Source organism: Jaculus jaculus, chromosome 8 (genome assembly GCF_020740685.1).
Source record: "Jaculus jaculus isolate mJacJac1 chromosome 8, mJacJac1.mat.Y.cur, whole genome shotgun sequence".
NCBI lineage: Eukaryota > Metazoa > Chordata > Mammalia > Rodentia > Dipodidae > Jaculus > Jaculus jaculus.
Genome location: NC_059109.1, coordinates 88,674,812 through 88,692,466, shown reverse-complemented (window position 1 = coordinate 88,692,466; position 17,655 = coordinate 88,674,812). Strand labels below are relative to the sequence as shown.

General features: G+C 38.4%; 2 pseudogenes; one reads left to right on the top strand and one right to left on the bottom strand.

The window, feature by feature from the left end:
* The first annotated feature begins 3,437 nt into the window (after positions 1–3,437).
* On the top strand, positions 3,438–3,551 carry LOC123463007 (annotated as a pseudogene).
* An 8,561-nt stretch (positions 3,552–12,112) lies between these two features.
* On the bottom strand, positions 12,113–13,424 carry LOC101595644 (annotated as a pseudogene).
* Between the last annotated feature and the right edge of the window lie 4,231 nt (positions 13,425–17,655).

Sequence of the window (17,655 nt, the reverse complement as noted above, 5' to 3'; positions counted from 1 at the left end):
TTCTCCTCCAAAGAGGATTTTCCTGAGTATGGGCATGTGACTTGGTTGGCCGTACCAGATATGAGTCCTCTCCCACTGAACAGGCCTCATGTCCAATCAGGGAACAGTTAGTTACCTGAAGAGGCTGTGCCACTATGGCAGAAGTGGGTAGTTCTTGTCCAGCTGATTGATTTTGTAGCCTGCAGGATTCCCTGCTTATTCATGCTATTGTTGGCCATGTTCTTTCCAGCAGCTCCCATAGTGCTTTCAGCACAATGGGGGCTAATCGGGAAGGAGCTACTTTCCTTTTAGGTTCCAGTGCAGTAATTCAATATCCTGTGACCTTGGTCTGTAGTGTCTTCAGAAATAGGATCTTACCTTTCAGCTCTGTTATGTAATCAAGTGTTTTGACAATGGTCTGCATGCATTGTTTTGGGGTCTTCATGGGTATCGCTGATTAATAGCTTACTGTGAAGGGCATCCATATTCTTGGCCTGGGAATTACTGGCCAGAGACCATGGTTTTAAGAAGGTTAAGCTTTTTCCACCTTCTGTCCAGACTGTCCTCCCCCGCCTTTATTGGAGATTATATCATATAGAGTGTTAGTCAGAATTAGGATTTCTATGGGACTAATTCATGTTGTCTTAACCTTTGTGTAATTCCCTTTCCACCCTCCCTATCCTTCCAAGCTCCCCCCACCCAATATTCTACACTCCTCTAACTTGTCAGGTAACTCCTGTTCTCCTCTCTTTCTAGCTCTTCCCTCTGCTGTCTCATTCTAGCTTTATGCCCATATTTCTGGTGCTGACTACAGTTTGCTCTCATCTCTAATTGATCCTGGTTAGGAACCACAGATGAGAGAGTATGTGGGATGCTTGTATTTCTGTGCCTATATGACCTCAGTTAGAATGATTTTTTTTTCCACCTCCATCCATTTACCTATAAACTTAACTGTTTCATTTTTCTTTACTGCTGAGTAGAATTCCATTGTTTATATGCACCACATCTTCATTATCCATTCATAAGTTGAAGGGCATCTGTTCAGCTTTTTCTCCTTACATTGATCATAAAGTCTAGCTAACATTGGTCTATTTTAAACTAAGTGCCATTTCTGGTTATCATGATTTATAGGTTGCTTGCTACATATTTTCTTGGGACACATAACATTATTGTATGGTTAAAAAAATAGTCCTATGAGAAGTAATGTTTTTTTCCAATTTGAAGGTGAGGAAAATTAAGTTGAAAGAGGTGACTTACCACCATATCACTGTCACATTAGTAATGTTGATTAGTACTGGATTTGAATCCAGAACTCATCTTTATTTAACATTAGACTGAAAACTGATATTATAAGTACCCCTCAGTTAAATAAATATTTGAATTCATTGAGGCTACCAGTGATGTTGAATAAATAAAGGACATAAAATTATCCTAAAGACCAAGGACAGCATTCATTTTAATGTACACATGGCATGGTACAAGACTTTCAGTTCAAAAGCAATTTAACAGGCTGAAAAAAATACCTTGTAAGAAACAAGAACTCTAACTAGAACCATAGATAAATGAAAAGTAGTTCTTTACATAAATCTCACTACATACAATTTCCTGGGATTTCTGTTTATTTGTCTGTGTGAAATTTGAGATAGAGCCTTACTGAGTATTCTTAATGGGCCTTAAACTCACAATCCTCTTTCTTCAATATCTAGAATGCTAGGATTATAAGCACCTAACACTTTGTCTATCTCAATCATCTGATGTTTGAAAGCCAATTAGAACAGTAAAAATGTTGCAAGTTTCAGCATAACATGTAAATTATCTTCCCATGTACAAATGCCTGGGGACAGTATAGACTGCTCTACATGCATTCCTGTCTGAGGAGCAAAGATGGCTAGACAGCTACCTGTGCTACAGTTTGAAATCTCTAAAACCACACTAGTGAAGGTTGATTCATTTTTTTTAAATTATGTCATTTTATATGTTCCACAGTGATTTCATTTTAATTACTTATTTTACTTTCCCAATGATGTTGTTTAATTGTATTGTCTGTATATGGAATATGTATTCAAAACCCTTTTTAATTTATTTATTAGAGAGGGGGGACAGGTATATATGTAGAGAGAATGGATGTGCCAGGGCCTCTAGCCACTGCAAATGAGCTCCAGATACATACACCACCTTGTTCATCTGACTTATACAGGTATGGGGGGATTGAACCTGGGTTATTAAGCTTCACAGGCAAGCACCTTGACTGCTAAGCCATCTTTATAGCCCTAAAAACACTTCTTTTATTAGTAAAGCCAAGCAAAAATATGCAGTTACTGATCTTAGTAACTCTTTGGGATTCCAATTAAGTGAAAAAAATTGTCTATAGCAACAGAAGCAAAAAACTATAACTTTTCCCCACAAATGCTTTTAATTATTGAGGCATCTTAGTGAATGTGCTACACAAATGCCATTTGTATGAGGACTTACATTCCCAGATTCATATTTGTGCTCACATTCACAAATTCATTGCATGAAGATGGCTTTTTCCTAAAAATATTAGTGTTAAGGAAAATATCAGAAAATGACAGGTTTGTTGTGTAAACTAAATCTAGTACATAAATAAGTAGCATTTTGAGGCCCAATCTGCTGAAAGGATGCCTGAGACAGGTGTCATCCCACTAGTTACTGCATACAGTTTGATTGCTCAAGTAGCACAAATGGGATGTTTCAGATGAGAGAAAATGTACGTCAGCCAAACTTGCACATTCATAAAAGTAGTTGGCATGTGTTATAGATCCCTCTAAGTACAAATTTGGACTGCTTATTGTAGTGGCATGCTGCTATTGCAGTTGGCCAAATTTCTGAAGCTTACCATATGTTATAAGTCTTTAACTCATAAGAAAATTTGAGTAGTATAATAAATGGAATGAAAAAGTGGACACACATTTCTACCTTTCTGTGTCTCAGCCTTTGCTATGTGATTTTACAGCTTCTCTGATCCAGGAGTAGGGTCTCTGCCTACTACTGAAATCTACACTCGTCTTAGAACCAGAAGAAAGGTACCAAAGTGAAATATATCAGTTCTGAGCCTAAACTAAAACCATGCTGAGACAACATGAGGATAGGCCCTATAATCCTGCTACAGAGTAATGAGAACCCAGTTAGTCAAAGCCTCCTGGGCAGATCAGTTTACAGCCAAACTGCACTGAACATGGGAGATCTCCAAGACAGCAACCTCCCAATCCCCACCTGACTGCAGAGACTTGAGTGTGTTCAGCAAATACCAGAAGACTTTTCCAGTTGATTGACATAAACATAAACAAAAATAAATTCCCATTGTTTTGACCCAGGGTTTGTGTGGCATTTGTAATATTGTGTTGTTAAGGCAATAGGTAAATAATATGAGTATGGATACCATAGCTATTTAGCTAAAGCCCAACTGTGCTCATATTGTTTTTAATAATCTTTGTCCTATCGCTTCTCAGCCTGTTGGCTAAGATCAAGTGTAGTATCTGTTCTTATCAGTTTAATAACCTTTGTCCTGTTCTGTTTTTTTTCAATCCAAAGGTTCTATATACTTACCCATAGTCATTTAAGTTATGACTTCCATTTGTTCATCTTAGAAATTCCAAAAACTTCCATTTTGCTCAGATTAGTATTGTGACTCAAATAATAGTCATGAATAACAAAACACTGTTTACATAACATAAAAGTAAATTGACGTGGCAAATACAATGACTCATCACCTTTACTAACCTAAGAGAAACTTCCATTTGGTAGGAAGAGAAATTAAATCTGTGTCTCTCTCTGTATCTCTTGTGTGTATGTGTATGTGTTTGTGTGTGTGTGTGTGTGTTCAAACCCAGAGCCTAACACATATAAGCCATACAAGTTACTGCTGAGTTTCATCCCCAGCCCAAAGTACCTCTTTTCCCTACACAGAACAGCCAGATTCCTGGAGATGCTACTGAGTTGACCAGTCCTAAACTGATGGGTCCATATGTGTCTCATCCCAGTTTTTAGGCATTAATACCAGAAAGAATAATACCTAAGTCTGGCCTTTGACTAGAGGTTTATTCAGGTTATTTCGTTCATATCCTTGGTATACAAGTTGCACGCTAATACAGCTGATAGCATGGCAGTCCAGGGAACAGCTAAACCAACTAAGGGAAGACTACTGCTGGATTAGCCAGTGTGGCCAATGGGGACACTGAAAGTTGGGGTTCCCTGTGATACTCCACATACAGAAGAATCTATTCATGAAGAAATAGTCCCAACTGACTCATTGGCTTCTGTTGTGTGTGCTGTTTGGGGTTCAGAGTCAGGGCAATCTTTGAATTAGTATTTTGTTCTCTAAAACAGGAGGGGTAAGTGCACTGTCACATTCAATTAGTGAAGAATGTGCATTGATACTCACAGCATGGATAGACTGAGTCCGTACTTACTGTGCAGAGTGTGCCAGTTGTTCTCTGGAAGATCTTGGATACAAATCACCCCCTGCAGCCCCCTGGAACCCAGGACTGTAGCCACTACTGACAGCTGCACTTAGTGTGTGTGGTGAGTGAAACCACGGATCCCATCTGCTTATGACCTTGACAGCAAGAAGCCACTCCTGCCAACGTGGCAGCAGTTCTGCCAGCATCCCAGCTCTTCCTGAGTTCATCAACTTTCTTTGTCTCCAACTAGCTCAGGCTAAGTAAATAAGTGGGCTTTCATCTTTATCACTTAGTTTAGGGTACCAAACTCTCCAAGTGAGAGCTCTTCTGCTAACCTCTCCAAATCCATCCTATCTTTTTACACCTTGCTAATCCTCTGGAACACTAAGGATAAGTGTACTAACAGGGCACTTGCTCTCCGTTTCCTTATTGGCCCATCAGGTACATCAGGATGAGTTTGGTGGAATGAAAAGGGTTAAAGTATTTGTTCTTCTGGGTTCTTCCCTATTGGAACTCTAAGGAGGGCTAGCTCCTGTTAAGCAGTCCCTGCAGTGCATGCTTCTCTATCTCTGTCTCTCTCTTTCTCTCTCTGTCTCTCTCTCTTACCACTTATTCAGTAAGGACTAGGAGTGCCATTATTACTCAGCCTGGAGTGCCTCACTGTTCCTGCTTTCTTCCTTAGCTTTTTGTAATATACATTTAATTAACCTTCCTTTATTAACCATCATGCTCAAGGTGTCCTCTGGTTCCTAAGAGGACCCCTGACTCATACTTTGTTGGGTGATATCTCACTGGCCATACTTACCTTATTAAATACACACACACACACACACACACACACACACACACACACACACACTATGTGTTCCATTTTAATGAGCAGTGTTCATACTGTACTGAAAATAAAGTCTTTGGTTTTCAGCACAGCCTCATGTGACAGCTTTGTGACCACAGACAACTAAATTACATTTTGGGAAAAATGTTTGACTGCACTAGCTAGAACTTAAAACACAAAAGGAAATTGTATGGGAGATGAGATCCTCATGTAGCTCATAATCCCAGCATCTAAACATAAACAGAAATCCCTAGAACATGATGGTATATTTAAATGTTATATTCACCTACAATGATTTAATATTTTGTTTTGTAATTATGCATAAGATCTATAATACTGTTTTTATAGGTTCAGATACTAAGTGGTTACATGATAGTCATAAAAATTGAAAATATTTAAGAATATGCAATAGTAAATTGTTAGCAGGTGGAATATATTAAACATGTATCACAATATATAACATAACATGCTTTTGCTCTACTAGTTTTTGCAATGCTAGTTCTTCAACTCATGGCCTTGCTTATACTAAGTAAGTGTTCTACCACTGAGCTACATCTCCAACTCTAATCTTTTATAAACTGAATTAATTATAGTTTGTCCCTTACTGACACTCATAGTAACTTAGATAGTGATGCTTTCCAGCAAGAATTTTTACCCAGCATAGGAACTAGTATATTGGCCTACTGATCTTATGTATTGAGTCTTTTATTCAGCTAGTGGTTTTCATGGTAGCCTATACAAATTAAGTAACAAAGTTAGCAGAATCCAGGTGAATCTGTGAAGTTATAGATAGCTACTAAGATAGGAGTTTAAAGAGGCTGCTTTACTAGATGAAAAGGCAATTAATGAAATCACTACTTTTATTCAAAAAGCTATGTCTGAAGGTACAACTTTTTATACTTTTATGTAACTACAGCTGAAAATGCCTGATTCAAAAACCAAAAAAAGAGGGTTGTAGATATATCTCAGTGGTTAAGGTGCTTGCCTGCAAAGCCTTATGTCCTGGGTTCAATTCTCTAGTACCCACATAAAGCCAGCAGCATAAAGTGGTGCATACATCTGAAATTTGTTTGCAGTGGCTGGGAGCCCTGGCATGACCATTCTCTTTTTATCCTTGCAAATAAATAAATAGATAAAATATTTTTCTAAGGAAAGAAGTGCTCTTTTGAATACCTGCCTGAGATAAAAGGTAAGACCCCATTGCTGAAAACACCATATGCTGCTGACATAGAACACGGAGAGACCTGGCTGAAATTTGGAAGACATCCAGACCCCAGACAGTTAGCCCATCTAGCACTGGAAAGCACTACTTGAGCTACTGGGGGAAAGTGGCCAACAAAGGTGTGAGCAAGTAGGGGTCTAAGCTACTCAGAAGCAACCAGCCAGACAAGAGTACACACCAGTGCAATGGTGGCACACAACCTTGGTGGGTAATCAGTGGCTTTCTGATTGGCTAAGAGGTCTGCTCAGAGGAAAGTAGCTCATATCTGGAACTGGGAAGCAGATCAGAATCCCATGGAGACAAAGATTATGGTCTCCAATGACAAGTTCCCACTAGTCCTTGGCTAAAAGAGGGGCTACATCAATAGAATTACCCCTGAATTAACAATACTTATCTGATTTAACCTATGGAGTCACCATTCTCTGTTGAAGAACCTGTTTTTCTTTTTCAGAAGGTAGCAAGTCCTGAGTTGATCAACCATCTCTCACACTTCAGCCAAGGCCCAACCGAAACCACAGAGGAATTGGTGAGATGAGCAAGATTGCTGCTTCCATGGAGAGCCTGACAGCACCAGGGTGAAAGAGACAGTGTCCAAGGATACTCAACACCATCAAATCCTAAATCCAGAATCTCCTGTGAGTTTATCAATGAAGTAGCTTTGCAACACATCCACCATGGCTCAGGGAGGTTTGTGGAAGAGGTGACCAAAAGATTCTAAGAGCTACAGGTTGGGACGTCGTACCCAGAGACATCGCCCCTGCCCCCAATAAATAACTGCTGCTCCCACAATGCATAACCTACAACCCCATGGGATATACCAGCAACTACACTGAGGAGGGCCCTCAATGGAATGAAAGTAGTGAGGAGGGAAAAGATGGTACCAACACATGATGTATTCATACAAAATATGTTCTTAATAAAAAAGTGTTCTTCAACATGTGACTAATGCACAATTTTTATCCTTGCCCTTCCTTGTGGTAGTAACACCTTTCTTTGGGAAACAACCCATGTGGTTAAGGTGAAAGTAACCATCATCCTTACCTTTTTCACCCATGAGAACATAGACCAAAATCTTCAAACACAGAGGATCTCAAACATCTGACCATAAAGTTTGGCTTAAGTTTAGTTGCATCATATTAGACAGGTCAATCAGAATCTTCAGTAGAGCTCTTATAGTAAACTGTCATCACCACAACTAGCTCACATGTAATACTAGAGCTAGTAAACTGGCATATTAAGCCAAATGCACAGAGTGGAACATGAATCTGGAGTTTGTTTGCAGCAGCTAGAGGCCATGGTGTGCCCATTCATTTCCTCTCTCTATCTCTCTTCAAATAAAGAAAAATTTAAAAAATAAATTAGCATTCACCTTTTCTCTCCACAGGAAGAAAAGATTTTAGAAATATTTTACGCTGCTTTCAGAAAGACAAGATTATTTTTCAACTTAAAAAATGGGAAGTAAGGGCTGGAGAGATGGCTTAGTGGTTAAGCACTTGCCTGTGAAGCCTAAGGACCCCGGTTCGAGGCTCGGTTCCCCAGGTCCCACGTTAGCCAGATGCACAAGGGGGCGCACGCGTCTGGAGTTCGTTTGCAGAGGCTGGAAGCCCTGGCGCGCCCATTCTCTCTCTCTCCCTCTATCTGTCTTTCTCTCTGTATCTGTCACTCTCAAATAAATAAATAAATAATAATAAAAAATGGGAAGTAAATAAGGAACAATTTAAGAAAAATTTCAAATAACTTTAATGTAGAAATACTAGGGCTGGAGAGATGGCTTAGTGGCTTATGTGCTCACCTGCAAAGCCAAAGGACCCAGGGTTAATTACCCAGTATCCATGCAAAGACAGATGCACAAGGTGGAGCACATATCTGGAGTTTGGTTGCAGTGGCTAGAGGTCCTGGTGTGTCCATTCTCTCATTCTCTATTTCTATTATCCTCTCTCTCTCTCTCAAATTAATCAATAAATAAAATATTTTTAAAAGATAAAATAAAATAGAAATATTAAATATTAAATAAAATGAATTCCAATTCAAAAGCTGAAATAAAAACCACTTAATTTTCAGGACATGAACTTATTTATTCATTTAATAAACATTCATTTAATATCTGTTATCTGCCTAGTACTATGAACTAGATGCTTGACTTTTCCTAAACAGATCCCATCCTGGATAGCTGACCTTCAAGATGCACTTGATCATGGTAAATACAAACATTATAAATAAGGGACAATTGATATTTGTTTGACAACAGACATGAAAATAGGAAAATGGATATTACTCTTCATGTATTATGGGAAAAGACAGGTTTGGGAATTAAGTGGGTCTTTAGGAGTCAGCCTCATTTTGAAGTTAAGATGTATTCAAATACTTGTGAAACATGAAGGATAGAGGTTGTACCAGGGGCAAGAAGAGTACATATAAAATCCGTAAGGTAGAAGTGTTTCTGAGATCCTGGAGAAAGGACAAAGAAACAGAGTGAAATGAGTAACAGCCTGGAAGGTGGAACCAAAAAGCTTTCAGGGACAGATAATAAAAGTTTTTATAGATGATTCCAAGTACTTAGGATTTTATATTCTGATAAACAGGAATCAGATGCAGGATTTGAGAGAACATTACTTTTGGACTTAAGTTGGACTCTGTTCATTATAGCCTCTGAGATAGGAAGAGACTAGGAAATTCCAATACCAAAAACAAAAATATAAAGAGGGTGGAAAACTAATTTAAAAAACAACCAAAATCATCAATGGTAGTCAGGTATGTTGACTCACATCTTTAATCCCAGCACTCTGGAGGTAGAGATAGGAGGATCATTGTATATTTGAGGCCATCCTGAAACTGCAGAGTGAATTTCTGGTCAGCTTGGGCTAGCGGGAAGACCCTGCCCTCCCCCACCCCAAATATCAGTGGTTAAGGCCCTTTTCTGCAAATGCAAAGTACCCAGGTGTGATTCCCCAGGACCCATGTAAACCAAATGCATAGGTGGTACATGCATTGTTTGCAGTGGCTAGATGCCCTGGTAGACCCATTCTCTCTCTCCCTTTCTTTCTCTTTCTGTCTGTCTGTCATTCTCTCTTATATACATACATACACACACACACACACACACACACACATATGTATATATATTATATATATAAATATATAATATTTAAAAAGTAATCAAGGGTCATTTGACACAATATAATATCTACCAAAGAAGTCCAAGAAAGAGAAAACAAATTGAGTGGAGAAGTGGTGAAATTAACCACAAAAATTATAAAAATAAATTTCCTATTTCCAAATTAAAACATGGTTTTCTGGCCAAAAGCCTCATTGAGTCCTGAATAAGTGAAAAAAAAAGCTATATTATGTAATTTCACATTGCTGGGACTAAATGCCTGACCCCGCAAAAAAATCATTTTGAGTGAGGACGGATTAGTTTCAGTGTATAGTTCCAGGTTACAGTTTGGCATGGCAGAAAAGGCATGGCAGCAGAAGCTGATCATATTCAGTCAAGAAGAAGGAAGCAGAGCAGAGCAGAGCGATGGATGCTTCTGTTAGCCAGTGATCTTTGTTTTATTATACAGTCCAGGACCCCATCCACAGTCTTCCCACCTCAACTCACTTAATCAAGATAATCCCCCTCACAGGTAACTCTACGTCCTGTCAAGTTGAGAGTCAGTATAAACCATCACAATATCTGCAACCAATTAAATCTTAAAGAAGAAAAACACCCATATGGTGATTTCCCAAGAAATTTGAACAAGAATAATATTGGACTTTTCACTAATAACAACAGAGCCACAAAATGATATAATCATGCTTTCTAAATGGAGGGATGAATCTATTTTGAACAAAGAATTCCATACATAGGCATGCATAAATATAAGGGAAGATAACATTCTCTTTTAATATGTTTACTTACTTATTTGCATGCAGAGAGGAAGGAACAGAGAGAGAATGGATGCCCCAGGGCCTCTAGCCACTGAAAATGAACTTCAGATGCAACCACTCCGTTATGCATCTAGTTTTATGTGGGTACTGGGGAATCAAACCTTGATCGTTAGGCTTTGCAGGCAAGCATCTAAATTGCTGAAACATGTCTCCAGCATGAGACATAATCTTATGTGGAAAGTTTCAATGAAATATTCTGAAAGTTTTATTTGAAATGTAATTCAGGCAAATACTGAAGAAATTCAGAGACACCAAGGACATGGGAAATAATACAATAAGAACCAGTGATCAACATATTGTTGAGTTATTGGGACAACCAATACAGTAATAAAATAATAACAAAATAAGCTAAATTAAAAAGCATTTCAATTTCAATTAAATACTAGTTCCATATACTTCCACCTATATTTTTAAATTTAAAATTTAAAAATAATAATTGAATCATATCCAATTTTAACAATACAAAGATACTGTATATTATCTGCAAACTGTGGCAATTTTGTATTTAATTTTACAGAAACTGCCAAAGGGTTTCATAGATCATTGTGCAAATTTCTTTAACTTTTTCGTAATAATTTTCAAATATATATATCCTTTGACATTAATCTTCTGTTCCATCTCTGTGTCTTTTTTTTTCAGAATTTCCTTATTTTTATTTTGTTTTCCCTTGAAAACTAACTGACTCCCACACCAAACTCTTAGCCTTTTGCATCCAGAGATACGTAAGCTCTTTCTATCTTCATGATACCCCTGTGAGGTGAGTAGCAAAATTCTAATTTCCACTCAGAAACAAGCTAAGGCACAGATAAGGGCTGAGTGGCAAAAGCGGTCTGGACAAACCTAAGCACGAGGTCCTTGGATTTATGTACCATCAATGCAGGTAACTCATGACACTGAGCCCATATACTAGGTGTGCCCCTGAAGTCAGCACAGTCTCTAAGGCTCAGGGGTGGAATCTTGAGAAATGATCATCAGTTAGGAGTTCTAGCACCTGCTTTCTTTTGAACAAAGAGACCAAAACTCTGACTATGGGAAAAGGATTGAAGGCAGTCTTATTTCCCTACACTGTTAAGATCAGAAAAGTGGCAATTGTAACACATCATGTAATCCAATGAGGCTTAGTACTTAAGTTTCTGCAGTAAAACTGCAAGTTCTTTGCTTTGCCAATGATTTCTGTGTTTTTGACCAGACACATTTCTACATCCTTGGCCCTGAACAGTTCTCTTGCATCATAACCAGGTCATCTGTATTAAACGGCATTAACACCAGGGTCTGAAGCAAACAGTGCATCCAGTCAGCATACACTGGTTCTATGTATTTTGGGGAACACTTAAATATACAAAGGAAGCATACAATGTTTAAAAGAAGATTTGAACAATGTTGGTGACCTGTGTAACGGAGAATTCAGAGTACTTTGGGAAACTGAAGACATTTAAAAATTGATCCCCAATTTCTAGAAACACTCCAAAAATGAGCACTTCAATTTGATACAAATATACAAATTTAAAATGTGTACAGTTCAGTGTGGCCTACCAATTTTAGATTGCTTAAGTGCAAGAAAATATATAGTCAATAAAAAAATACCAGAGAGGTGGGGACAAAAAGCTCTCTGGATCTGTACAGCAACAATGAACAACACTTCAGTAGGTAGCAGTTATAGTGGAAATAGCATCCTTGGAATCAAGAAGTACTGCAAGATGGAAGGTCACAAATCTGTTGATGGGGTTAAGACATATAGTAAGGCCCATTTTCCCTGGCATCATATTCCAGGACAAAAGGAGGAAAGTTGATCTGCTCGGGTGATATAGCAGAAAACAGCTGGTGCACTTTATCCTTCAGTCCTGAGACAGAAAAGGTGGTGAAAAACCACGTTGAGACCTTTGAATGAAATGTTGGGTGAACAAAATAAACATCCTTCAAATTCCTCTTGTACCTTGTCCATATCTATCAGTGTTACAGGAATGTTTCTTCCAACTACCACCATCACTGTACGACCACAGTTGTCCACACCTGTTTGGTATAAGGCTTTCAGAGAAGCAATATCAGACAGGTCCTCAGATCTTGCTTGGCACAACCAGCGATTATAACTTCTCTGATGCTGCTTCTGCAGGGCTGCTTCTGACAACTGTCCCTGAAGGACCAGGTTTCTTTGCTTATCAATATCTCCTTCCATTCGAGCAAAAGCAAGAGAGCCAATGAAAGACACATCAACTCCTAAGCCTTCATCTTCCTCTTCTCGGTTGTCCTCAGAAGCACCCGGCTTCTCACTTATTCGAATCTGCCGTTCAGGTACCACACGCTCCCCTTCTGCACTCCCAATGTCTGCTGGAAGGCTTGGCAATGATTTGCTCTCCTCCTTTAAGGACCTTGGGAAGTACCGAGGTAGCAGCTTCTGGTAAGTGGCCTCTTCAAGTTCTGAAACAGCAAAGACTACTTTTTCAATGGTTTCCCCACGAATCTCTAGAAATCTCCTTACAGTACAAAGTGCAATGTGTGTTGCATCCTCTAAAAGATAACCTCGTTTTGCAGAATTGATGACAAAGAATGCAACAGAAGACATCGACTGCTCTTTTGCCAGCTGGAGCACATTTCTGTAGCAGCTATACAGGGAACTTTAAGCTGCAGTGCGATAGCGGCTCTTGTACTTAGGTCCCACTGTGTGAATGATGAACCTAGCAGCTAGGTTAAATCCCTTTGTCAATTTAGCTTCACCAGTTCCGCACCCTTTAAGTTTCTGGAGGTCTTCTTTCAAATCTGGCCCTGACAGCATGAAGATACTTTATGACACAGGATTCTTGTCGGTGAGACTTTCATTGCTGGTGTTCTCAATGGCTGTACAGTTCAGTAACGCCACATCTCCTTTCCAGAGAACCAATTTTCCATTGATGTCCTTATTGTAAAGAAATGGTGATCTAAGAGTGTCCTCCTGAAATGCTTCCTGTGCAGCATCAGAACTTAATTCATCTTCACAAGAGTCACCCCAGCTTGGCAACATATACACATCCACAAACTGGGAAGGTGCACCCAATGGATCCATGGAATGGGAACTTTGGCTTGTCCTTTCCCAAACTATTCAGCAATTCAATATTTCTTGGAAATTTTAGAGCTCTCTGGCTGGCGTCGCGGTCGTGGACGGCGGCCAAGCTACATGCCCGACCACAGGTTCTGGGGCGCTGGGTAAAAGGGGGACCGGAGCCCAGCTTCTGCGCCGGCCTCTATATCTTTTTGTGAAATAACTATTCATAACCTTTGACTAGGTTTTGATTACAGTGCTTGGTCTTTTATTGCTGAGTGTTGACAATTTTGTATGTTTATTATAGATTAGTCTTTTACTGGGTATATATGTATGGTTTGCAAATGGTTTCTCTTACTCTTCACATAGCCTGTCTTTTCACTTTTCTAAGGGAAATTTTTATAGAGCAAACCTTTTTAACTTTGATGATGCCCAAATGAATCCTTTGCTAGATTATGTGATTAACATTGCCTAAGTACAACTTGCCTAGTACTGCATTCAAAAGATTTATTTCAATGATTCTTTCTAAAATTTTATAGATTTACATTTGATACTTAAGCCTGTGATCAATTTTGAGTTGATTTTAAGACAAAATATGAGGATTAGATAGACGGTGTTTCTTTTTTTTTCTTTCCATCTTTTTTCCTGTAAGAGGTGCAATTTTTTTTTAATTTAATTTATTAGTTTTCATTTCAGTGAATACAGGCAGTTTGGTACCATTATTTAGGCTCATCTGTGATCTACCCCCTCCCATTAGACCCTCTTTGTTAATGAAAATGGGTCGTGCATTGTGGAGATAGCCCCCAGTTATTAGTATGATAAATGTCTCTGCAAATCATGACCCAACATGTAACTCTGACATTCTTTCCGCCCCCTCTTCCGCAAGATTTCCCTGAGCCATGTTGGGTTCATTTTTGGTCTGCTTCAGTGCTGAGGTGTTGGGGACCTCTGAGGCTTTGGCTCTCTGATTTGGTAGGAGTTGATTTTTCTCTGCGTTGATCTCCTTCCCCTTTGTGCTGGTATCCAGTTCACAGGAAAACATCACCCTTGCTTATTTCACCAGTTGTCCTTAGTTTCAACATCATTTCTCACAAGAATATTTTCCCATCACTGAATTGCTTTGTGAATTTCTTTGTCACTATTTAGACTTATTTGTGTGAATCCCTTCCTGTACTCTTATTTAATTACCAATTATTATTTTGTCCCATAGATATATGTGTTTATCCCTTGGCCAGCACTATGTAGGTGCAATTACTATCGTTATATAAAAATTCTTAAAATCAAGTGCATAGATTCTACCAGTTCTTTTACTTTTCCACAAACCTTATGGAATAGTCATGTATATATCCATAAACATATGTTAGAATTTTGATAAAATTTTATTACATTTACACAATAATTTGGCTAACTGATGATTTCTATATATTAAATCTTACCATCTATGAGAATACTAAAACTCTGGTTCAGTTGGGTATTAATGAGTTCATTTCCTCAACATTGTGAAGTTTCACCTTGAAACCCTCTAACATGCTTTGTAAGATAGTGTACATATTTTATTATGATGGGATCATGCTATTGCATTTTTAATTTCAGTGCCCATTGCTGACATATAAGCCAATTTATTTTTATATGTTTATCTTGTGACATTAGTAACTGCAGCTGCTAGCTCTAAAAATGTTTTGTAGCTTACTTGGGGTTTCCTGCATAGACCACTATGTCTTCTGCAAATAGATAGTATTTTATTTATTCTTTTTTATCTCCATACCCTTTTCCTTTTTTTGCTTTATAAGCTATGGAGGCATTTAAGAATTATGCTAAAAAAGACTGGCAAGAGCTGACATAGTTGTTCTGTTCCTGAGCTATGGGGAAAATTTTTCAATATTAAGTAAAATATTATCTAGAGAATTTTTATAGATAAAACTTTAATAATTTGAGGAATTTTCCTTCTATGATTCATTTTCTTGATGTTTTTCCTTTGTGTTTATAAGTTTTGAATTGTGTCAAACCCTTTCTGCCTTGATTGATATGTGACTTTTCTTCTTTGTCCAGTTAATATGATTAATATTTATTTTTGAATATTCAACTATCCTTCCAGCTCTGTAATTAGTACCACATGGTCATGTCTATCATTTTTTGTATATAATACTGAATTAATATAAATATTAAATATTTTGTGGCTATATTTGTGAGAATTACTTTACTCTTTCTACCGGTTTTATAGGAGGATTGTGCTTACTTCATAAAATTAACTGAGAACTATTCCCTTATCTTTTCTTAAGGAAATTGTATAGAGTTCATGTTAAGTATTTAAATGTTTACTAACACTATGTAGTGAAATCACCTGGGCCAGGGGATATCTCTTACAGTAACATTAAATTTACAAATTCAGTTTTCTTCGTAGTTATAAAGAATTGCTTTTATACAGTGGGTTTTTGTAGTGTGTGTATCTTTTAAATAATTGGTCCAGTCATCTAAGTTGTCACATCTTTGTGAAACAATTTTTTATAACAGGATATACAGTGATATATAAGTTCATTCATGATTTAAACAGTAGGTAACCAGAGACCACTTCTTAGTCTTGTCAGAGATTCATCAATTCTTGATTTTGTATATATATATATATGTATGTATGTATTGACAACTTCTATACTTTCAGACAACAAACCATGGTATTTCCCTCCCTTCCCTTGCTTTTGCCTACATAACTCTGCTCTCCATCATATCCCGTCTATTAGTCTCTGTTTTAATTTGACATCATCATCTTTTTCTCCTATTAAGAGGGTCTTGTGTGGGTATAGGTAGGCACTACGAGGTCATGGATATCGAGGCCAATTTCTGTCCAGACAGTTATATGCAAGGAGTGGCACTATTCCTTTGGCTCTTACATTCTTTCTGCCACTGCTTCTGCAATGGGCCCTGAGCCTTGGAGGTGTGAGATGTTTTAGTGCTGTACATTACACCATCCCTTCTTTTCAGCACTATTGTTGCCTTTTGGGTCATCCCAGTGGTCATCACCATCTGAAAATAGAAGCTTCTGTCTTCCGGTTAAGATGGTGGCATAGGTACTACACCAAAGCAGCCTAGGGGGGAAAAAGAAAAAAAAAAAAAAACTCAACAAAATACACACTTATACTAAAAAGTGAGGTGTGTAGGAAATTGAAATGGCAGCGGAGAAGTAGGAGAGATCCAGAGCATCCAGAGCCCACACAAGCTGGCAGAAGCAGCTCTGGCAGGTCCACTGACTGTGGCAGCAGCCATGGCACACCAAAAAGCCACCAGGCTCAGCTTGAGCAGCAGGAAAAGCCAGGTGAAGAGATTTTCCACATACACTGGAGCTCTCCGCAAACTCAAGAAATGTGAAAGGAGAGCGGCAGTGAGCAACAGAGGAGCAGATCACAATGTAGAAGAACACGTGGAACAGCAAGAACTAGAGCAGCATCGGCAGCCTCCCCTCCCCCACTGCCACTGCCCCGCTCCAGTGAACAGAGCAGTGGTCCAGGGACCCCACCACACCAACTTGAACCTACAGCGGGACCCAAGCAGCAGCAGAGGTAACTGGGATTACACCAGGGAAGCTTCTAACCTGGTCACAAGCTGACTTGGAACCCTCAACAGATCAGAAATCTTAACCTCCTTGTTGTCAGGATTAAGGGTGTGGGTGGACACCACACACCCTAAAGGACAGTTAGAGGATCTGCTTGTCATAATACCTACTCTTGGATAAATACTCTGAGCTGTTTTTCCTTGAAAGTTTACATTGATAGGTGAAATTTTAAAATTTGCCTGTATTTTGTTCCACTCAGCCTACTTGAATACTCTCATAGCAGGCAAACCCAACACATAGGGTCACTTTTGGAGATACACTGAGAGTCTTAAGAGCCACACCTAATGCCTTAAGCTCCGACCCTGAATATTATAACATCAGATTGTCTGATACTTCTAATAATACCAAGCTAACTAGAAAATCCAATCATTAAATAATCCAGAATGCCAAAATATACACATTATAACACAAGAAACACCAAAAATCAAGACAATATAAATCCACCAAAAAGTACTGATGCATCAGAAATAACCTCCAGTGAGAATGAGTTAGAGGAAATGCATGAGAAAGATTTCAAAAGAATGATTATATATATGTTCAAAGAACTCAAAGGAGAAATCAAAGGAATGAAAGAGGAAATCAAAGGAATCAAAGAAAACACAGGACACCAATTTAATGAAATAAAGAGGTCAATACTATACATAAATAAGG